We start from the raw sequence: 25170 nt of genomic DNA on the forward strand, positions 1-25170 counted from the left end.
TGCTGTTGTAATTTATATGCAGCTATATTTGCAATTCTCTGTAACAGAAAGAGCATTCTCACAATGTTAATATGTATCTAGGAAAGTAAGAACTGGTTAAAAATAAAGCTGCAAGAACTTGAAAAACTTACCTGCCAAGGAAAACATCTTTGCTTTTAGAAACAAACCATACCCCCATTCTGAGCTCAAATTGCTGGAGAGAACTAAATTTAGCAGAGAAAGATGACAGAAAAAGAGATGACATTTCTTCACTTAAAAGAAATTTTTTTTTTCCTTGACTAGTCCTAGTCTCAGATTAAAAAAAAAAAATACTCCTTATTGGCAAATCCATAGATAATAGCAGTGCTGAGACTTCCTTTCCAGCCCAAAGCACGCTGTTAATTTCTGTATACACTTGGCTGGAGGGATGTTTCCCATTCAAGGTGGGCTCTCCAGTGTGCAGCTTACTATTATTTGGTTTTAAACTTATCAGGTCATTAATGTATTAAAATTGAGATTAAAAAAAAATGAGTTTACAACCTCTTTCTGCTCTGTGGGGGTGCATAATGTGGCAGCCCTTGTTAGCCATGAATGAGCTGCTGAGGCCAGGGAGGGCACCAGGGTAGCCCAGGCTGTGGGGACTGCTCCCAGGGAGCTGCCTGAGAACAGACACAGCTCCACAGCAGCCCTGCAGCAGGATTTGAGCTGCCCTGACCTCACCTGAGGGCAAGGAATGACCAACCAGTGGGAGGAGTTTGGGCTGAGATTGGCACTGGGATATCTCACTTTCAGGTGAGATCATGCAATTTCAGAGCTTTGGGAAATCCTCAGCTGGAGTGATCTCCAGGCTTTTTTAGCTCCACCTGTGTCCTTCAATTGTTGCACTGACAGAAGTCTCCAAAAATTTGACAGTACTGTGGAAGTCAACAGACAGCTTTAAGTGTTCCCTTATGTATTTGAACAGTCTGAGATCATGATAAGAATCATTTAATCCCATATTATTTATGAGAGAAGTGCTCTGAGATACAGTGAGAGGTCTTGTTAGGTCAGAAATAATTTATAGTCTCTGGAAGGGGCCTTTTTTTTCTAGTAAAAAGGCAAGAGGATTGGGTGGCTGAAAGAATTTTTAGACAAAAATCTTTAGGGGACCTAAGCCTTTGTGGTTAGCTTAGGAAAGAAGCAAAGCAGAAAAGGGAATAAAGCTAGTCACAGATCATATGAATTTTTCAGAATGAGATTATATTAAAGGTCAGCTTTCATTTGGAATGAAATGGTTTCATTTAGGTTTTACATATTTGTTTTTCCTGGGATCTTTTTGGGGTGTCTGCACCAATTTCTTCCCATGCCTATGCTTGGCCAGAACTAGTTTAGGCAATCAAGGCAAGTAATGCAGCTCAACAGAAATTAAGCTCCCACTCTAAGATGAAGCAATGATAAAAGCAATTTTGATCTTCTTAATGTATTGGACTGTAAATTGCATCATAACCAGCAAAACCATCCTTTGAGAAGGGACTCAATAACTCTGTCAAGGTATCTCATTCCCTTTAATAAGTCAAACCACCCAGTTTCTCAAAAGATCAAATTAAAAACAAATAATAATTTTAGACTTGAAATGCTCAATATGAGTATTGTATTTTTTATAGCCTTCCTCTTGTCTCTCACTGGGCTTCATCTGAAATTTGTGGCATACACAAAAATGAAGTTTTAAGCCACTATAAAAATAGATCCTAATCATCCTGAGGCTTGAACTGAAAGCTGATGACATGTTTTGTATTTCTCTGCCATTATTATGAGGCTTCTTATTTAAAAAGAGCAGGAGAGAAATAATTTTCTTTCTAGCTGCCTAAATATTTACTGTGTTGGCCAGGAAAACAGTCAGCACTCATTTATGCAACACAAATTTTCTTTCCCTAAAATCATTTGTTTCTATGTGTACCTGAGCACAGTATTTCCTTAAAATGTGTCTTGTATGTTTATGAAAATATTTATTTTCTTTTTCATTTACAACTGAAAACAAAGTAAACTGCAACATCAAATTTACCTTGTTTCGGGAATGATATTGTTCCTTTATTTTAAAAGTCATTATCATGCAGTCTGGCCATGTTAATTATATTTAATTATATCTTTGAGTATTGTTTGGAGTAATATTGTAAATAAAGATACATTTCATAATCTATTTCTCAGATCTGCATTGTGTGTATTTACTGTAAACTATTAAATCATGGTTACACCCCCTTATAAGAAACTTGAGGCATACCAGGATGTTTTTGATTGACTGAGAGCAATTTCTGTTGTGTTTTGCCCCTATAAATTACAGTGTTTACAGTAGATAAAATTAACGTTTCCAAAAGTTTGGGACAAGATACAACTGAAATACAAAACTAATAAAACCAAAGTGCTGATATGTAGTTAATATTTGGTCTTATTTTCTTAAAGGAAACAAATTGGCACAAGACCAGTCCTGCAGTATATAAATGGACTCTGTATTTCTTTAGGTATGTACAGCCATCTTCACAACTTCTAAATCTTTATAGTGGTGTTTTAGAAATTTACATAGCTTCTTTATCATCCTGTTCTTTTCACACCTAAAGTACAAGGACACTTAACAATGTTTTAAGCTTCACAGCTGGTGGATAATGGTACATCAGCCTGAGGCCATTGTTCAGTATGCTACAGACACTACACAAATAACTGCTACTTACAAGCTGGGTTTTTCTTGGCTTTGGCTTCAATTTTTTATTTTAACAGCAAAGACATCCATGTTGTCCATTCACCATGGGAAATGCCAGATGCAGCCATAGATGTAGTTTGTCTTAAGGAAATAATTCAGTATTGATCTCTTCTAAATCATCATGTGTGGTATATTCAGCGGGATTTGTCAAAAGAACAAAAAATTTAGAAAATATTTATACAGAAACAATGGTAAAGCTCTTAACGTAGAGTATGTACATGGCCTTGCTTTTCTCTTTATGTCCTTTTTACGGATTAAAAATCATTTACCATAAGACCATTTTCAAATAAGTCTAAAGTAGAGATTTTCTATTGTTTTAAAATTGTCTTTGAATTTTTGTTCTCCTGATGGTGATACTGTCCTTCAGGAGACATGTTGACCATATAATTTTTTTTTTTTTTTTTCTGAAGACTTTACTGGAATTAATTCTTATAATGAGCTTACAAAGTCTGGCTACACCATGGTACCCACTGGACAAGAAAATGACAAAGGGCCTTTTTATGTTCAACTGGGCAGAATTGTTTCTATGATAACACAAAAGATCAAACATTAACAACTTTTGCTTTTAGCTGAAGTTAGGTTTTCCAGGTAGAACAATAAAATGTTAAATGAAATGTAGGCTGGAAGTGACAGGCTAGATGTTATTGTTTCAAGAGAAACTGCATAACCATAAAACCAAAATCCTAGAAACTGCTGTATTAAACCTGAAGAATTGTAAAATCCAGCCTTTTGATGTGAGCTGGTTTGGACAGCTATTCATTATTCATTGTAACCTACACTTTTAAGTTAGTGCCTCTAACTTTAAGTATGCAGAGACTTCACATAAACAAATAGATTTTTAAAATTTTTGTTCACAGCTCAAGTGAACTTGCACACTGCAAGTTCCACAGCAAGGGATGGAGAGCTCAGTGAGTTGTCAGCCATCCTCATTCTCAATTCTGCAAAAGGAAGCAGCAGGGTGGAGAGGTCCAAGGTTAAGTGTGTGGTGGGCTAAGTGATGAAAGAAAATGTTACACTCTTGCTCTGGGATTTCTTAATTGCATGTCCTGTTCCTGCAGTATTCGTTTCAGTTGTATGTTCTTGAGCGAGTTCTGAATTCCTTGGGCTTTTTCTAAATCATGAATGATGTTTCCTTCCTGCTGTAAATTCATTCACAGAGACTATTTTGTAATATTTACTCAGTTGATCATTCAATGGAGAAACTATTCTTCTCTTAGCAGAGAAAAATGCCATGCCATTCTCTAATTCAGTCATATCACTAAATGCCATTTGCAAAGCTGATGGTGTCAAAATGCTCTGGTGTTGTTAATTGGATGTAACAAATGGGAATTGTTTCAGAGTATTTTTCTCAAGCTGGGGAGGAAGGTATGAATGAGATATGTGGCAAAGTGAAAAAATTCACAGTTAGTGCATCCTGAGATGCTTTATGCCACTTGTATCTTTTCAATATTCAAAATGTTCTTTTCCATATGGGTTTCTATGACTTGCTGTCAGCATCTTTGTCTGTGTCATGTCCAGAAAGCTGTAGGGCTTTACATTCCTTTCACCTCCTCTTCAGCAGAAAGTGTGGAGACTCTCAAACTTTAAGGCATTAGAGCAGTTTTTCCAATGATATGGGGCTTTATTACTTGGCACTTTCTTCAGGTGAGAAAAAATAAAAATAGGGGCAGTGTTTGAGGTAGGAAAGTAAAAAAGATGCAGCACACTGAGGTTCTGGAGAAATTTACTCCGCAGTCCAGGCTCTGTTGCTGAAGAAGCAGAGGTCTTCCTCCTGGGGTGTTAATGAATCTTTGGCACGTCCTGAGACAAACATAGAGAATCTCAGAAAGAAAGAATAACTGTTTGACTACAAATCAAGAGCTTGAAAAAATAGAGAAAAATACTGTCTTTAATCTTGCATGTTGCTCAGGAAATTAGCAAAAATAATATAATCTTTCATAACTTGTAACCTCCTTGATGCGAGTTTTTTTCCTTGTTACATTCTGCAAGGTGATGAAGGTTTTGATTTTGGCTTATAGTCTTTCAGCCAGCTAAGGAGAAAAAGCATCATGCTCAGGGCCAGTAGTGAGTGGTTGGTGTCAGGAGTGATTCAAGGAAATAAATTAACATAAAGGTTGTCAGAAAATATTTCAGCTGTACTTTGCAAATGTGGTAATGTATTGAAACTAAAAACGTGAAGTTATTTCAATGGCAAACTAAAGCAATTAATATTTATAATTGAAAACTCTGGAAGTGTACAAGAGTCTTGTTTTCATATTAGTTGCCTTTCCCAGTGCACACATATATGTTTACATAATTTTGGTATCATGTCTTTCTGCACACGCAAGAACAATTCCTCTACTACTATTTTATGCCAGTCTCTTCAGTTTAAGACAATGAACCATTATATAGCAATCTAAAAAAGTCATATACACACATACATATGTAATGTTTCAAACTGGTTTTTAGGTGGCTTAGCTCATAAGATTCAATCTAAAGCCTAGTACTGTAAATGTGCCAGTGCTCAGTCTCAGTAACTGTTTTACTTATTATGTCATCTCATGTTAATACACTGATCCAGAGGCTTGGAAGTTAAGTAGCTGTTCAGCGTTCTGCTTCATCAGTATTTTGTGTGTTATGTGAATTATCTGTGATTATGCAGCTGCATAGGGAGATTAGGGTCATAGAGTCTTAATGAATTAATTATAAACCTGTGTGAAAATGGCCACAATTTACTATTGCTCAGTAACAGCAGAATAAGAAAGGAATGTATTTCTCATGTAAAGGCAATAGTCAATAGGCAATAGTCATTAGACCAAGTTCTACACTCCCCAGACTGAGTTGTGTCTGTTTTGACAGAAAGCAGAAAAGTGTGAGTCTGGCTTGGTTTTTGCACATTTCTGACCTGTTTAATTAAATGGCATAAAACCCTTTGTGATGACAAGTGCTAACTTCCTTCAGCTTTACACTGTGTTGTGTCATCTAGAGAAAACTGGAAGCACTTTTGTCCTAGGAAAAGCCAGTGAGAAGTGACAAGTTGTGCTGGCCTGCAGGAACTCATCATGTTAACTCCCTTGTGGAGAAACTCATGTGTGTCATTGTATTACATGTAGTGAGTTGAGACTGGAGGGAACAGGGCTTGTTTAATGTGCTTTAATTTGCCAAAACGTAATTGCACCATTCAATTTTGCCTATGACTGGTAAAGACCTTAAATTTAGAAGTGGCTGTTTTGTTTTTTCTTTTTTAGTTCACAGTATTAAACAAATTCAATGAAGAGAAAGATCAAAGGATAAATCACTAATATTTACTCAAAACAAAAAGCAAAATAATAAGATAATAGGATATGTGCAATAAGGTATTGAAAAAATGAAAGGAATTAGCTGTTTTCTTGTCCAATTTCACATGACTGTTTGTGACCTAACATGTACTTTATATACAGCAATTTAATTAAGTTCTCTCCTTAGCTGAAAACACTGTTTCTAAATAGATAAAGATAGAGGCACATCTGTAAAATCTTCTCTTTTGCAGAGCAGAGATTATCATGTGGATGAGACACTCAGCTGAAACTGGAAAAGTTTCCTTTTCTACCTCAATTTCTATATTGCCCAACAATATCTGAATATCCCAGTTACAGTAACTGTAAAATGGAAGTGTCAGTTCATATTTCCTTTGCCTTGTCAGCTTGGATTTTAGTAAGCTTCACCATAATAAAAGCCATTCCATACTTCATCAATGATGCCTACAAGTAATCATGAGCTCAGTGACTCAAAATATTTCTGCTGTGTAATAATCATAACCCAAGATAATATCAATATTTAAAACCTCTTCAGTGTTTTTGTTCTTTAACTGAGGACTCATAAGGTAGAAGTGCTGCACTGCCACACTTCTCTTTGTTCTTGTAAGGGGTTTTCCTTGTCAGGATTTACTAAACATTCAGCAACACCCTCAATGCTAATGTCTGCATGGCCTGTACAAGATGGTACCACTGAAGCTTCCAAGGTGACTTTAACTGCTATGTAAAGCATTCCAAATTGATTTAAAAACAGGAAAGTGAAAAATCATGAAATTTTATTACAAATTGAGTGCATAGTTCTTAGATTAGAGAAGAATTTATGAAATTAATCTGGAAGAACAGTTCTGGCCCCGTTGGAAGTTACCCTTCAGGTCACAGAGGAACTCTGCTCACCCATAGGTGTTCTACTTTGATGCACCACACGTAATGTAGCTGAATACTGCCCTAGGAAGGCAAAAAGTTTATACATAAGTATCTTGCAGACTTTTGTGGGGCCAGGTTGCTAAGCTTCTCCCAGGAAAGGAAATCAGATCTAGAAATATTGAGAAAGAGAAAAAGCTACCCTTTAAATATTCAAGATTTTTTATTTTAAACTTTTTGTGTTGGTGGTTTCTTACCATGGAGGGCATTTCTAAGGAGTTACTTTAACCTTAAAGACTTCAGTCCAGGAGGTTTTGCTTTCTATTTCCTAAAGTTGTATCCAATTAAACACTATTTTTAATATATCAAATGTTAAGAAGCAATGCCATCAGTATGACTTGCATTTTTATGCATTTTATAGTAGCTCTATCATTCAAATGGATGGCTTTAATGCTTTATTTCCATACAGATTTCCTGATTTACATGTGGACTAGAAGTACTGTGATAATTTTTAAAAGACTTTCTGTGGAGAAATTTGTCTAATTTACAGCGTCAAAGGGAAGTACCAAATCCTTTAACTGTGTTTGATCACAAAGAAATAAGCTGCATCTGCAAAAAGAATGCTTTCAACATTTCTAATTAAGTAGCTTAGGAGAAAATATGCAGCCATTTTGTTAGTACCACACTTCTTACATAAATGGCACTTGAGATCAGCTGCACGCTTAGTCACACGAGTCTGTGAATAATTCATCAGGAGACACATCACCCTGGTCAGGAAGAAAAGCTTTGCAGTGTAAGTAACATTAGCAGTGGTTATCTTCTTTCCAAAGCCTCAGGGAAGAGGTGAGCCACTGAAAAATACTAATGTGCCACAAGGAAGGTTCTGGAATTTGCTTGACAAAACATGGATTTGGTGTGCAAACAAGACAGTAATTGTCAATTGAGCATTTGTACCTCTGGTGATGTAATGTCAGTTACTTGCTTCATCAGGAGTTTTTGAAGATCTGTGTCTCTTTTTTTCTAAAAATTTGTAACATATATCTTTATCAGCTATTTCCTCTGTAAAAGGTTTGTGCAATATCACAGCAAAATGCTGCTCAGTTCAATTTGTCAAATTGCCATTGAAGCTGTCTATTAATTTTGTTTTAATTGATATATCATTGACAGCTTGTGAACCATACCTTCAAGATCATTATTTATAATACAATAGATAAAAAAATATTGTCTGATAAAAAGTACACTTCCTTTTGAAATGTGCCAGCAGTAATAATCAAGAAAAACTGTTAGGCTGATTGTGAGAAATTAAAATTACAGTGATATTAAATAAGCTTGAAAACTTGGCATCTATGCACTGTGCTCCAATAGCACTCTAATTTCTTGATGGAACCATACTTTGAATATCGCATTCAAAAAGCCAGACAAATTTTAAAAAATATTTAGACACATTCTTGGATGAAAATGGAGCGTGACAGAAATGGCCTTGTGGAGTGCCTGTTCCTTACAGGTACTGTTGCTAAAATATTTGGTGTCATGGAGGACTAACAGGGCTAGTGCAGTCTGTATTTATGTGACTGCTGCCAAGAAAATATTTTAAAGGAGTGAGACAAATTTATCAAACTACAGAAGTGTAATAATAATAAGAACAATATAATCTTCCGGAGACGAGCATTACCTAGCATGTATAAAATCACCTGTGTGGAAGAAAAGCACCAGGAGCAAACAAATGAAAGCAAAGCAGTGTCTGGCAGTGAATACCCACAGGCACAGCGTGGTGGGCAGCTGGGTGTGCCCTCTGGGCAGACACCGTGCCCCAAAGAGCATCTGAGTATTGCAAAGGGTGGTGCAGACACACAGGGTTGAACAGTGAGTACAGAACGAAATTCCCTGAAGTCATTTGGGCTGTCAGTGGGCAGCGTGTGTCTGCAGAGCTCTGCAGATGTGCAATGGCAGAATTACACATTTCTGATTGCTGCGCAATTCTAATGGGACCGTTGATCAAAAGTACTGGAAGTGGAGCAGAATTTTTCATCTGGGGTTACTGCAAGCGAATGAGCATTTCTGTCACTCCAGAGATGATGAGCAAGTGCTGTATTGTCCAGCAAATTTGTGAACACCACCAGAAAAACCACTTGGTTCATCATGCGCTCACAAAAAGCACTGCCTACGTCCATCCCTGTGTGTGAAAGGTGTTACATATTTTTGCAGGAAAGTATTTTTTCTGACTATCTAATGAAGGATCTTGCTCTCTCATAGGAGGTCCTCCACAAAATTTGACCCATTTTTAATTTACAGGTTTTTATATGTCACTTTATTTTTGAGCCTTTTAGAATTATTTACAAGTTTTACTGAGCTGGGTGATTTCCCATTGTATTTCTTATTTCTATTCAGATTACCCTAAAAATTATGTCTGTAGAATTTATTGAAGCTTTAAGATTTTAGTTCAACCATTTAAAATTTGTATCAAGTCAGCATTACTTTTTTTCTTGTGTGGGTGGGCATCAGTCTCACAAAAATTATTGCAAGTCAGGGAAGAATAGTTTGGCCTACAGAAACCATCATCAGCGTGCTCTAGAATGATCTACAGATCCTAAATTAGTTGGCCCTTATAGCAGCTCATGTGGCAAGTTGTACTTTTTACCTTCAATAAGTAGATTTTTTCCAAGTCATTCCCCAACTGGCTCTAATGAAACTGAAATTTCCAGTGCTTTATGCGTGTGGGCAGAGCTAAGCTGCACCTGGGTTGAGAGAAGCATGAAAGGAAATCTAGATGACAAAATGCAAATTGCATTTGTGCTGTTTTCTAGTCTGTTTCCTCAGTCATCTGAGGTCTGCAGCTAAAACTGCATTTTAGTACATAATGTTTTTTATGCTTAGCTCGCATAGTTTGTAGTCTCTCGTTTCAAGAGAAGTAAATGGAACACTTCAAAGGCTCTTTAGGGACCTCTTTGATGTGTGTCATTTGTATCCATTTTGGGCTGTGTCTGGTACGACGGCTGAGATTTTACAGGAGCTTAACCCAGAGTTTGGGAGCAGCCATTGAGGAAAATCTCACAGGGTGATCAAAGTCATAGTGGCCCGTTCTAAGCACTTTTCTTAGAGTTTCTGGTAGGTTTCTCTGCTCAGGTGATTTGGAATAAATGATTAGATGAAATCAGACATATGAAAATGTAATTTTAGTCATCACACTTCAAAATCATCTGGATTGCCAGTGGAAAGCAAATAATGAGGGAGATTTCCCTCTTCTACATGTAGAGTGAAAAGAGAAATAAGGGACAGCAGAAAGTGAATTATACATAAAACACTTGCACATGGATCAAAGAGAAAAAAGAGGAAATGGTGAAAAACAGGGAGAGTGGTTTTACCCTTTGCTGCTTATCTCTGTAGAGGTGTTCAAGGTTTCCATAAAAACTTGAACATAGCCTGAATTTGGGGAAAATAGAATTTCTTCTATTTTTCTTTAACTGCTATAAATGCCATACAAAAACTGATGTGGCATTTCTGTTTTACATAACGAGGCCAGCTACTTCCACAAAAAGCAATTACTGAAACAATCTATTGAGCCTTATTGTGAAATTATGGATCTTGCTTATTTTTACATGTCACTGGAACAATTTTGGTCATAAAACAAAGCTCAGTTGCACTAGGAGTTAAACTGGAGTTTCTTTCAGCAGGTGATGCAGTTACATTGTATTGGTTAAAAAGATTTCTTGAAATATATATCTACAATTTCTACTGTGTGAGAAATAATGATACTTTAAGGGAACACTGGAACACTCCTCTTTTTTTTTTTTTTTTGTCCTTGTGCAATGTGTGATATTAACTTTTGTTAAGAAAGAATGAGCATATATTATGGTACTTTGCCATCTAATGACTAATACCTAGAAATGCATAAAAATTAATTAAAAATAGGTTGCTATGTAAAATGATATACATAGTAAATGTGTTGTTTATAGCTGGTGTATATTTTTTGGTTTTTTTTAAGGATGGTTCCATGTATCTGTAATTAGTTCAGGTACTTTTAACCTGAAGAAGCTGACAGGCAATATCATCTCTCAGTACTGTCAAGGTATGAAAGGTTTTTTTAATGAAATTTGTGAGTATGGGCTAGCTTTAAAAGTATGCCTGACTTCCATAAGAATGTTAGTTAGCAATTAGAGTTGTTCATTATGGATGGACAGTTTGCTCAACTGTAATCTGCAAAATATTGTAGAATGTAGAATGTTCCCAGTTACAGTACCTTCTCAACCTAATTTTAGAGAGTGGATTTGTGTGTATCTACAGTGAAATATGGAGCTGAGTGTGTCTCAAGGGAAAGACAGATATTCCTTCTTGTTAGAGAGCAGGCAAGTACACTTCTAGACAGAAATATGGACACTGAAGGGCTAAGAAGGTGGGGATGACATTCCCAATCTTTGTTCAAAAGACTTCATACCATTTTTGCAGTAATTGGACATAGAAATTGGTGGGAAGAAAGTGGCAAGGAGCAGAATATGGGATTCCCTACTCTGAAATGAGGGGCACCACTGGGTACAGACACACACGTGATGGGTGGGGCAGAGGGGGCAAGCAGGGCTGCTGCCAGGGCTCTCAGCCTGGGCCAGAGCCTGGCAGCCTGGCAGGGCAGTGCTCTCCTAAACCCCGTTCTTGGGCTTTAATTCATGCCCAGCCCAAGGTGCTTTGGTTCACTACCAGCTGTTGGAGGCTGTCCACCACAGGCATCACTCATAAGGCATGGACACGTGTGAAACACAGCTCTATTAGTGGTTGCAAATAATAGACTCGATGATTTGGGGTCCAGATTTTTAGAACTCCAAATTTTGGTGATTCAGTTCTCTGTGATTATGGCAGACTGAAAATTTCAGTGGAGTTTTTGTTGTTGGTTTCCCCCTTTTTTTTTATTTCGCTTAAAACCCCCCAAAAACCTCCTGTCTACACTAAAAATTAAATAGATGCTATTATGTCTATACATATAGTATTGTTCATAAGGAATAGAATTTGTACTTAGAAGTGCTTTGAAAAATTTGTCTGTTGAAAGAGAACATATTAATGGAAAAATATTGAATGAAAAGAGTTTTCTTGAGTTTATGCCTAAAATTTCAACAATATTCCCATTATTAACATTTAATATTCAGGAGTTATATCTAATACTTTACTTTTATTAGCTACAAAAATTTCCTTTACCCTTTTAAGATGTCTCCCATTTTTCTTCTATTGTAAGAATTTCTTATGTTTCTTTTATTTTTTCTTCTTTATGAACATTTTCAAAATGAAAATAAGTAGTTCCCAGTACACATATTTTGGCCATATTAATATTGTAGCTGATCCAAGTATTCTGATTTTAAATCTTTTCTGTGTCAGTGGAATTATTGCAATGATGGTTTAATCTGTGCTATTGGTTGGGTGTCTCCAAAGTCTGTAAAAAGGATCTCTGATTTCCATGCAACGTGAACCAAGGTTAATACCTCAGTCACACTGAAAGAATTAATGTATAATATTTCATACTGCATTGTTTCCTGAGTAATATTGGCAGAAAACCTCTGCCTCCAGCAGGCTGGAAGCTTGAATGCTAAATTGAGGACATTTTTCTCATTAAAATAATTTTAATTATACCTTTCATTAGCAATATAATGAATAACTATAAATTAAAATCATAAAGTAGTGTTTAGTGTTGCACTAAACAAGAAGGGAGCTGCCAGATACTAGTGAATACAAAAATACTTACCCTATTAGAGGGCAGGCAAATTATATCTCAGAACATCTACAAAATTACCTCAATGCAAAAGGTCTGCCTGAATCAGCACTCCTGACACTCTCCAATGTGATAATAGTATTTGTATAAGTTGCTCATAGGAGAAAACTTTTAAATATAAGTGGATAAAAGATAATAAAAAAGCATAAATTACAAATAATTTCGTTTCTGCAAATGTCAACAAATTAAAAACATTTAGGAACAGTTAATAAGGAATACCTTAGGCTTAAAAAATGTCTGATATTGAAGCTCTCCTTTAAATGTCTGTACCTGTGTGGCTATTCCACCATTACACTGTCAATATCTTGAAGATCTGAAATGCACAGTTAAAATATTCTCTTAATATGACTGGTTTTAAATATAAAAGCATAGATGCATACAAGAAGAATTTCTAGCAGATCTGTTTCATGTTTTATTAAAACACACTTCAGTATGCTTCCTATTACCCAAGAACTTGACTGCTGTTCACTCTGCATATTTCTAAAAGAAATTTATTTTATCTCAAAGTTCACTTCTTTAACCCATCCCTGTACATATCCCCTGGTTTTATATCCCCCTGTACATAGTAAAAAAGCTGTAATCTGGGATTATATCACATGTGAAAATCCACAGACAGGAAATCCTTCCTCAGTAGTGAATAAGATTAACAAATACAATAACCTGGATATGATGTGGGATTAGCAGGGCAATCTATTTTTAAGCATTAGAGCTCTGCTATCATTCCATTCCTTGAAAACACAGTAGAAATTGCTTCCTATTTTGGAGGAGTCTAAGCCTTGAGAAATTAAAAATAATAAAAAAAAAAAGGCAGAAGAGGGGAGAAGAAATCCTTTTTCTTTAGGCTACAGCTAATTTGAACTCTTGAAGTTTCCATAAATACTGTTTCCTTAATAAAGAACTGATTGATTGGTTCTAGCATCCTTCAGAGATTTAGGACCTTGTTTTATAGACTTTTGCTAGTGAATTTATTCCCTGGTTTAAATCTAAAAAGTCCAGCTGTTTCCAGTGTGGAATTCTAAATGACTGAAATATTGGATTTATTTAGTAATGATAAATAGGACAGCATTTGTAGCATTAGGGAAAAATTAATTTACCAATCTGTAGTAGAAGGCCTCAATCCCACAATTCAAATTCATGGAGACCATTTATGTGAAAGTCAATGCCAGCATTTTACATCATTAAAATGAACAATATGATCCATGGGATGCCAATATAACAGCTCTCCAGGACCTGAAAAATTTACTAAGAGACTTACCATTTACTCTGTTGTTGAAAATCCTTGGAAAACACTTTCATAAAGCTCCTAGGTGTTTTTGTTTTACAGTGGGGGCACAGCTGTGTGGTTTCACAGTCTAGTGTTTCTGTTAAGTTTCTTAGTAGTAAATAAACTCGATTTTATACTAATAACTTAAACTAGGCCAAGATTTTTAATTTATTATGACATTAGTAACAGATGTAACTTGATATCCTGTTTATTATCCAAAATGTGTTAGGAAATAAATAATACACTGTGCATTTTTCATTGTAATAAGACTGTTGTATATATCTAAAAAAAATGTATTTTTGTATGAATTCATTATGGTTACAGGATGCTCTGGAGGATGACATTAGACAAACTGTTTTTCCAAACAGAAATTATTGAAGTGAAGTCCTTGAAGGCAGTGACACAATTTCATTAATTTTATAAGCACTGGTTTCAGTGAGCATTCATTTTTTACCAATTTCTAAATCTTTTGAGAGAGTTTTTTTCCTTGAGAATGTGATGTTTATTTAATTTAGGGTTTTTTTATGGTCATTATAAAATAGATACACAAAATTGTTTTATCTCTGCACTGATATATAAGGAGATAGTGTAAGACTTTTATAGTGACCATGTTTTACATCCTTGCCCTCTAAATTGTAGAGCCGGACAGACTGTGGGTGATTTTGAGAGAAGAATATTCATGACACTACAGCTCTGAAATTCTTAAAATCCCATCTAAGCTTTTCTCAGTTTTCTCTTCAACAAAGAACCTAATGCAGGAATAGCAATAAAGAATCCATTGCAGTGCATGACATTCCATTTCCTTGGAGCTGGGGAGATTAATGAACTTGCCTGTAGGTTGGTGCTACCTCTGGTGCTACAGAAATAAAGTGCCCATGACTATAATGCAGCCTCTCTTGCTTGGTCAAAGGCAGCCTTCCTTTCCAATAGGTTCCTTTGGATCATTTTTCTTTTTAGTTTTTACTGTATTAGCATACCAGCATTTTAAGGATGTTAAAGAATAATTGGTTCTAGCCACAAAATGTGAATTTAATTTCATTTATGCGAAGATTAAGCCCTGAATAATCAAAATTGGGTATCTAAGGTTAGGTACTTAAAATTTAGATACATAAATGTGTGATCTGTTTCTGAAAGTAACTCTTGAAAGAAATTAACATTTAAAATTAACCACCTCTGAAAATGGCATAGTTATGGTATGAAACTCATAAGGACTACAGAAAGGGAATGTGTTGCTTCAAATGTTTAGAAATTAATCAAAACAAGACTCAGCTAGTGGGGATGAGGTTCAAGGAAATATTTCCAAAATTAAGTTATTTAATTAGACATTACTTTTAAACAGTCCTCATATGTGATACTTTAATGTTTTGTCCCAATTTTCCAAATCTTGTTATCATATATTTTTTTAATTCAGAGAACTTGCTTCCTTTAACATTCTGTAGTATATGAACAAGATTTTCTCAGGTCATGTTGCTCCTGAGTGATGTTCTTTGCATGGCTTTTTGTAAACTATTCATGTTGACTTCATGTCCAGGCCATTAGGGGAACCTCTATCTCTCAATGAAATCAGAAACATTTTAAATGTCATTTTTAGTATGCAATTGGGAAAATACTATTCAAATACATCTTAGCTCCTAGATGTGTAAATTTTAGTTAATTCAGCTCAAAACAAAGTTCAGAGTGTCCCAGATGATAAGTAAGGTGCTCTCTGTGTGTTTAAACAGAAGGAACTTTTTTTTTCACATTTTTATGATCTGTTAGGTATTTTTCCAAGAGATGGGAATTTACTTTTCACCAAACAAACCTTTATTTGACTAAAACTCAACACACTCACAAGAGCTAGGAACATGATTTCCCCATTTAGGTATTTTTAAAATAGACTATTTAGACTGCTTCAGTTTTTTGGTTAGGTTTGTTTTGTTTTGTTTTGTTTTGTTTTTTTTCACCATGGCTCTGCACATATCAGGGTCCTCCAGACACAGAAGTGTTCATGTTTCCATATTTGAAATTAAGAAAGAAGTAGTTAAGAAAAAGAAAATGTTATGGTGGATTGTGTGAGAAGTCAGTGAGTTTCTTTGAATATTAATAGCACAATTTTAGAAATTTTGAACAGATTAGATTGAATGTGTTAAATATCTCTTTTTATATCTTGCACTCAGTGCTTCAAATGTGAAAATAGTAAATATCATGCTTTTCATTTCAAGAATACTATTTTGGTAAAGAAAACTATATACAGCTAAAACTATTTGATGGTAATTTAAGTCCTGCTTGATAGCAAAACCTTATCTCGATGTATCTCACCAGTAAGAGAATGGATATATAGAGAAAAAAGTGCACAAAACCAGATGTAGGGCTCAGATTATTCAAGGATAGATGGGGAAGAGTTAAGTATTGCTGTATTATACTCTTGGGAGAGAATAATAGAAGAAAATACATAACTAGTATTGAAAGCAACATAATTTTCCCTTTATTTTAGGTAATAGCAGTGGGCATCCCTGCATGAGAGCAATCAACGTGGAGAAGAAACATTTAGAAGGCCTTTCACAGCTTTGTCTGGGACGTTCCTCTCCCTCTCTTATGCAACTCTCCTGAAACACTATGAGCTGCAGTGAGCAGCAGGCTACAGCTCATGCAAATTATCAATGCTGAATTAGTCACAGATATAAAATAACCCTTAAAGTACTTCTAGCAATTTTGTTGACTTTTCAGCTACAAATGAGACTGCAATGAATTTAGTCTTAGCATACAAATGCTTTTTTGCCTTTAAGTATTCTTATCACAAAGCTTCAGATTTATCATTTTTTCCACCCTATTGCACATTCTAGGAGCCAGGTATGCCTAAAAAAAGTTCAGCTTTCATTCTCGAATGAATTAATTAAGTTAAAGCAAAAGAGAAGCATTATGGAGGTATGGAAATTAATTTGTTGTCTTTTTTCCATGAAATCAGGCACATCATTGCAGAGCTGAGTGCCAAGTTGTTAATTTCCTTGCTCCACAAGGATTTACAGGCACTGCCAAACTGTCTGTTCTTATCAAACTTTACTTGATTGCAAATGAACAAAAGATTTTAGATCAAATTTCACTGTTTAGAGCAATTTGATTAATTAGTAGACACAGATTAGATAATGGAATAGAAATCACGCTCTAAAGCATGGAAAAACAGCTTGTAAAATTACTAAGGAGCAGGAGAAAAAAAATTCTTTGAATTTCATACCACTCAGAATTTCTATTGCTTACCAATACTGTAAGGTACAAAACAGAAACATGTAATTAACTTTTGTCAGGTTTCTCAGCGCTATGGTTATTTCTGCCCATGAAAAAAAAAAAGCACAGCCCTGTGGTTGTGTATTTCTTGGCACAGCATTCTGCTAGGGGATGTGCCAGGCAGCCCTGGACAAGGTTGGATTTTCACAGTGAGCAATCCAGTCAGTCCCAGCACTGAACACCACGAGGTGTTGAGGGGACAGAGCTCAACCTGAGTCAGACTGAGCTGTGCTTGGCACCAGCTTTTGTGCTCTTGCTGGGACACAGGTGATGGGCAGGTTCTCCCTGTGGGGTGATGGCATAGCACCCCCTGTCCCTCTGTCTGTCCCCCCTGCTCTCTGTAACGCCAGGTTTGGAAAAAAGCCTTCTTTCCCCATGTGCCAGTCCTGGGAAGTGCCTGCTGGCTGCTGGCTTCAGAGGTTTCACATACAAATTTCACACACAAACATCTGCTTGAAACCAAGTTTTGCCTTTGGGTCTCCCAGGTGAAGAATTTTGGAGACAAATTTTACAGTTTGGTAAAAAAGGCACAGCCTGATAGTTTGATGCTGAAGTACACTCATAGCAACTCTGTAGAGTAGGGTAGTGTGGGGTCTGGGCTGTGGGATGGAAATATTAAACCAACTGCACCCAGCTTGCTAAATCAGAAGATTTGGGAAAATCCCAAAGTCAAGATACCTAAAATTTCATTAGGACAGTATGATTAGGCATTACCTATAAACTATATGGAGCACCTGAAATCCTCTGAAGGGATGATGATGCCTGTTTGTCTTTTTCCCCCTCTAGAGTAATCTCTGAAGGAGGATCTCGGCCAACACAACTGCAAACCCTCCAGCAGCTCAACTGAAGTGTTGGGACTTGAAGTGTCCTGCAGCTAAAGGGAGAGGAGTACCAAAGGTGGTGTCTCAGTGGTTTTGAGAGAGTCTATCCCAACACAGGAGGCCTACAAAAAGGTAGTTTGTGATGCACGAGTGCTTTTTATTTTCCTTTTGTCATCCTTGATATGGTAATTTATATTTTTACATAACCTTGGCAGAGATTGCCCTTCTAGAACTGTGGCTCTACAGGTAGTAGGTGGGTAAATCTCCCTCTTGGAGTTAGACCAAGAAATTTGGTTTTAAAACTCTAAGCAAAGCATATCCTGGGGGAAAAAAAAAGCTTTTTCTGCATGATTGTTTGTAAATAGCCAGATAAAAAGTTGGTCTGGGTTTCCTGTGTGGTAATTGAAACCATTGTGTACTGTCTGAAGGAATATGCCCCAATGAGAAGGAGTTTCCTGTATAACACCAGGCAAAATCTTGGATTTAAAGAAGCAGTGTCTTTTGGTTGGCACAAAGAGACCTTTCACTACTGCTGGTATGAATGGTTAATGGCAAACAGATCAGTCTAACATCAGTAATTGGTTGCCATAGGTGGGACTTTCCTCCAGAATCTCCATGATAAGACTTCATACTGCTTTTAATTCATCCATTCTCTTTTGTGTCTTTTGCTGAAAAAGCCTTTTTCTCAACAGTTTGATGCAATCCTGTGCTGCACACCTAAATGATAAACCAATTTATTTTCCAAGGCAGGCAAGCAACTGACTGAAAATATTTGCTAGATTATCCCATAATTTTGATAAAGGAGGTGGGAATTCTTGGAGTAATTTTTGTAGCAGTTTCTCCTGCTGAAGGAAATAATGTGGAAATGTACTTCTTCAGGGATGTAAAAAGGAGAAGGAATTACCAAGATTTGCTCTTGTGATGTTGATGATTTGTACAACTTATTCCATGTGCTGCAAGATGCTGATCAGGGAAAGTCCACATTTTATTGGAAATGTGATGTTTTTCAGAGCTGATACAGAGTGAGGAGGTTTGGCCTCTTTTCACTCTAAGTCTACACTGACTGAATGTGCTCTGTCTAAAAATCGTAAAATCAGAACTTTGGTGATTTTTTTTTTCATTTGACTTGCTAATTAGGGCATTTGAAGACACTTTTAATTACCCCCTTTTTTTTTAGATAGTCCACCACTGCCTGTTATTTGAAGCCAGTAGAATTAAAGCAGCAGAGGGTTTGTCTGTTTATGGTTTGGAAGCAAGAATGGACCTAGTGTGAAAGCTCTTCCCTTTCATTTGCAGTGAAAGATGTCCAGTGATTTTTGTGCTAGTCTGAGAAATATTGTGAAGTCATGCTGCTCCTGCTTAAAAGAATATGGAATATTCTTTCTTTTTTATATTTGAGAATTGTGATACTGTAGTAAATATTTTTACCAGATAGTGCATTAAGAATATCCTGCCTTTGAAATTCAATGGTTTATAAATAAGCAGTTAGAATGTAATGATAAAAAAACCAAAGTATTTGACCTTTTCTGAATGGATGCTAGTATTTATTCAGGGTCATTTCTTAGCCAGGAGTTTCCTACCTATTATGTTAGGTTAAAAAATTAGTGCCTTACCAGTCAAGTAGCAATTTCAGGGCACTGGTAAGCAGTCAGTTAGTGTTGTAATGCTTCTGTTGTATATTAGGTCAAACCAATTTGTAACTATAATTTCTCTTTTAGCTTATGGGTATGAATATCTATGACATATAAAAGAATTCTGCATGGGTGTATCAAAAATAAAAAACATGTGTGGAAATGCAGGGAGAATATTGTAGAACGTCATGTTTTCCTGAATTTATTTATGGTATATAGGAACAACATAAGATTATTATGTGTGCAGTGGTGCACAAAGAATTTATGGACCTGGACTCAAGCTCTTTCAATTAGGAACTACTCTACAAAAAGTTCATTGCTAAGGGTTGCACTGGAATATAACAGGATTCAAGTTAGGTCAGGTGATTTCAATTGGGAAAAGAGGTTAGAAGCAAAATCATGATTGTGTTGCTAGAAGAATTAACTTCCTATGGATGATACAGATATTACTTTTTGTAGGACCTTCATTTGGTGTGAATTTGTAGAGATCCTTAAAAATACTATTGTGCAAAACACTAATATTCCCTGTACTTCTGTAAATTTTCATTCTGCATCTGGAACTTGAGGTCAGAGCAGCTTAATTGACAATTTGAGGTAACTCCTGATAAACTGCCTGTGTTCTGGAAAGTTTGGTGATGGAGCTGGCTATGACAGTGAATTGCTGTTACCCATTTCTTGGCCTCTTTCCTGATGTTTTTCTGTTGTTTTCATAACTTTCAGATCTGGTTTAAATGCAGGAGAGGTGATACTTCACCAAAGCAGTGACCTTCCCTTTTTTTATTTTTTCTTATTAACTGTGTGATGGCCTTACACTGTGCATTAGCCAGGCACTGACTTTTCTTTGTCAGTAATCAGGTTTTTAAGAGGGGGTAGGTGATTGTGTTTGCAGAAGTAGTAGTTTGCGGTATTTTGAAGAACTACTTACTCAGTTTTGTTATCACAAATGACATGGAGAGCTCATAAAAGTGAGGGATTGTACACTGTATCTAACCTCTCTTAAAATTTAGTCTGAGGTTCTGAAATTCAAGGAATTGTCTTCAGGCAGGGAAATTAATGAATATTACACTACAACCCTATACTAATGAACACAATGGTCAAAATTAAATCCTTTCTTTCAGTTTACCAGATTCATTTCTCAGACTACTTTGTCTAAATTACGTCTACTTCTAACGAAAGGGACATTTATTGTTGTATGGTATATCTCCCAGGGCAAACCTAAGGAAAATATTACTTCCCTACAACTAACATAAGAAAATGAGTAAAGGCTCCTTTCACAGAGCTGCCTAATTCCAGAGCAGATAGGACCTTTCAGTTAAAGAACTGCCACAATTAAAATATGTGATATTTTCACTTACATTTATGGGTTAAATGCTCCTGTATCTTACTTGGTATTTCTATGTAATGTTTAGCAATACAGTGAATGACTCAAAGCACTCTTCAAAAATAGTTCATAATATAGTGCAAACCAAAGACTTCAGTGACATTCAGAAGAACAAGGCATGGATTTATGGGCTTAGTTTGTTTATTGCTGCTTAGGAAAAAAAACTTTTGTCTTAATATTTCTTTGGTGCATTGCTTAACATATTCTGATTAATTAAATAGATGAGCCAAAAAATATAAATTTTACTCTGAAAACAACTTGCATATGAAATTGATTGTACTTATTTAATGTATATCTTTTTACCAAGATAGGAAAAAAAAAAAAGCCAGTACTGAAAATCCTTTAATGAGACTTTAGAGTGCATTTCGTATTCTAAAGATACTAAGTCATAGACATGGTTCAAAAATATATTAACTGTACTTCTTCCTGTTCTTGCAAAAATATAATGGAAAAGAAACAAGCTGCAGAGTCACCAAGTTGGCAGCGAAAGGCCAGCACAGGCTCATAACTGGGCTGGGCATGTTTGCCCAATATCTGCTCAGCTGAGTCATTTTGACTTGGAGCCCTGCCAGGCCCAGTGGGAATGCTGACAAAATCATAGAGAACCAGGTTTAGGATCTGAGGATTTCAGGTTTGGGTCATGTCATGTCTGTCCATATCTGTGTTTCTGTCCCCCTCCCTCCTGACCAAAAATAATTTTCAGGAAAATTATTAACATCCACACCACCTACACATATTTCCTCTTGTGCTGTAGATCATGAAAATTTTGGTTGTCTTAGTTAATTAGTTTCTTCTTCTTTTTTTCCTAAAGAATCTATTGACTATCTGATTTTGAAGGTGAGTTTTATGTGTAGAAAATTAGTAGATGTCTAGCACAACACCAGGCGTTGTTTAAATAACTTGGGAAAGTCTGTTGGACAAAGGGATCTCTGAAATATTTATTTTTTGCTTAAAAAATTATTATTAGTTTTTAGACTGTTTTTCAGGAATCCTTTAAACCCAATCCTAAACAATATATTTAATTACTGCAACAAACAACTACCTGCAGTTCAGATGTGTCAGGTGAACTTAACTTAGTTTTGTAAATTAATGTTTCCTGAACCTTGTTGCTCTCTAAAATCACAATGGAGTAAATGGAACCCACATGGAACAAAAATGTCCAGCCAAATACTACTTCTGAATAAAATAATCCCGGGAATGTGGGAACTGCTTCAAGCTTCAGGTCTTTTCACCTAGAAATAAAAGGAAATGTTTTAACCATTTTTGTGACCATGTGATATTTACTTCACAGTTTCAGTAGTATTATGTTCAAAAGAATAATAAATTGAGATGGTATCTATTAATGTAAAGTCATCTTGTAGTTTGAACACAATAATATTTATTGATATAATCTGTTGTGGTTAAAGCAAAACTTACACTCAGATCAATAATGATGCTCATAATGACAGGTAAAGCGTATGGACTAAATAGACAAGAGACATAAAAGGAGAGACTGGAAAGAGAGCTGGAGATATTGGGTTGTAGCAGAACCAGAAATAGCTTTTGATTCTTACATTCCTCTGACAATATTCTACTATATCACTTTTTTATTCATGTAAGTGCTCTGAGGTTTCAGCTGGATTTCTGGGATGCTTATTTTAATACATGGGATAATAAAGTGAGAGATTACCTTTGTGTAGAAAATTACCCAAATAGATAAAACCTCAACCACATAATGCCACAGAATCCATTAAAAATAAATAATAATAATTTTACATTATTACTAAAAATACATTAAAAGGTACTGAACATGATTTTTTTCCTCTGCAATATAATGAATGCAGAGAAAAAACAGGGTGTTTTCAAATGAGAACATCAGTAAAGTGAATTTTTACACATGTGAAGGAAAAGTGTCAGGATTTGTTAATAATAAAATCTAGGAGAGTTCACCATGGAAAACAAGATGCAGATGTTCTTAGCTGATGTAAAGGTGTTGCCATATGCTCTGCTTGTTGTGGGTTCTCTGGGTTGCTGATTTGCACAGCTGAACTCTATCAGAATGAAATAAAGGAAGAGGGGAGTGCTCCTCTGGACAATCAGAACAGCCACTCACACACTGTGCTTTTTGCAGGCAATATTAGGCAGATATGTGTGCAACTGAATTGTGAAAGCCAGTTGAGACTGGAGGTATTTGCAGATTTCTATTGTGTAAAAGAAAAAGAATAAATTATTTGCTAAGCCCCCTGGTAAACATGGAAATTATTCTATGGATAATTGGTGATTGGCTTACCAATCACTCAAGTGGTGCAGGTCCTACAGATACATAAAAATGTATCCATTCAAAAGTGTCACACACTATATAATTCAATGTTGCAACTTCCAATTCTTGAACAAATAAAAATATGAAAGCCTTAAATATTACAGAATCTGCTGATTAAGCCAGAGCTTCCCATGCTGATAACTGTGCATGTGCATTATCCTCTGAAAGAAAAACCCAAAGCAGATTGTGTAATGCCAAATTTCTGTGTGTGTACAAGTGCTAAGGTAGATCATCTTGTTGTTTCTGTAAAATTAATATTTTACAAACAAATGTCCAGTTTATTCTTTATTATCAAGGAAATTCTACAGCAACCAAAAATAAACCTTAAACCTCATTACATCAAACAAATTATCTCTATCTGGAGTAGTAAAAGATGGGTTCTTCATTATTGTGGGAAAGAATCTACTCATAAAAGAGGTTTAATATCATTTCCTAACTGATTGATGACAGAAAACTCGTTAGAGAGAATATATGAAGTTACTTTCTCTTTCTTACCTTTATTGATGGCTCCTTGGGATAGAACAAAAACTGACTTTATCATATTCTAATTCCTTGAATATTCAGCTGCTTGTTAGAAACAACTTCTGCATGTTTTGACCTTGTTTTTGAGCAATTCTGAATGACACTGGATGTAAAAGTCATCTTTGTATGTAAGAATGGGAAGGACAGAGAACCAAATAGTGACTCTGAAAAAAATTAAATATTAAGATATAGGGGGAAATGTTTAAATATGTTTTTTTAAAAAACATTAAAAATTATTATTTTAAAACAACAACAAAAAAATCATTGCAATAGAGTAAACAAGTAGGTTTTGAAAACATATTGTTTATTCATGCTTATTAAGTGTTCTTTATAAAGAGGTTGGGGAGATAGCCTCTCATCTCTGTTGCTGGGGTTTATGAGTGGGAATCTCAGTTATTGTGTTTTTCACATTGAAGTATTTTTTCCATTATCAAAATAATGATATTGATCAAGCTGTGAGGTTAGTTGATGACAGTAAACTGTATTGCAATCCCTTTGCAATATTCTTTTTATGATTAGAGAAAAAACAAACATGGGTGACTTCATGAATGAAGTAGTTTTAGTGTGCCAATAGCAGTGCCCTGGTCATTCAAGTAGGCAAACTCAGACTGGAATATTCTCTGGAAAATGTTGTAAAATGCCACATCAGGTTCCTTACCACCATGAAGAATGCTACTTAAAAGTCTGAAAAAAGTGTGTGCCTACCCTTTGGAATGTGTGTATTGCTTTTAGATTTTCATCCTTTATGCATTTGACATATGCAGCCAGTGGTGTTTTACTCTGCTCTCCTACAAATTAAATAATCATTGGCAATTAGTGATCTTGGTCTTTCTCCCTTTCAACATATGCTACTGACAAAACTATAGAACTCAATTTTATTAATTTTTGTATCTCTTTAAAAAAAAGTGTATTATTTTCAATGCAGTAACAGAAGTAATACAAATGCCAGTTTTGAGTTATATGTAATTTTCATTTGTAGCTGCCAGGCAGTCCTCCTGAATTTTCTTTTGTTTTTAAAGCACTTCAAGTGATTTTTAATTTTTCTTTTATAGAAGATTTTCTGAACTCTAAAGAACAAACAACAACAACAAAAAAAAACAACCCTAAGCAATGCTTTAAGTTGACATTTACTAAATCACAATTGCTGCATTTCATCATGCAGACTTAAGCTTAATACAGAAGATAATATAAGCACAATGTTTTTCTACTGATTTTTACTTAAGCAACATATTTAAAGGTCTATTAGTAATTTCTAATGTCTCTTGGCAGTAAAGGCAGATTTGATTTGTATTTTTATTAATTAAAAAAAATCATTCTAAAACCCACAACCATGTCCAGCCTAATTTTTATAATTAATAGCCTATGTTTCATAAAGCTTAGATTTCTTCTTTTGTTCTTT

This window comes from Vidua macroura, chromosome 8 (assembly GCF_024509145.1).
Source record: "Vidua macroura isolate BioBank_ID:100142 chromosome 8, ASM2450914v1, whole genome shotgun sequence".
Taxonomy (NCBI): Eukaryota; Metazoa; Chordata; class Aves; order Passeriformes; family Viduidae; genus Vidua; species Vidua macroura.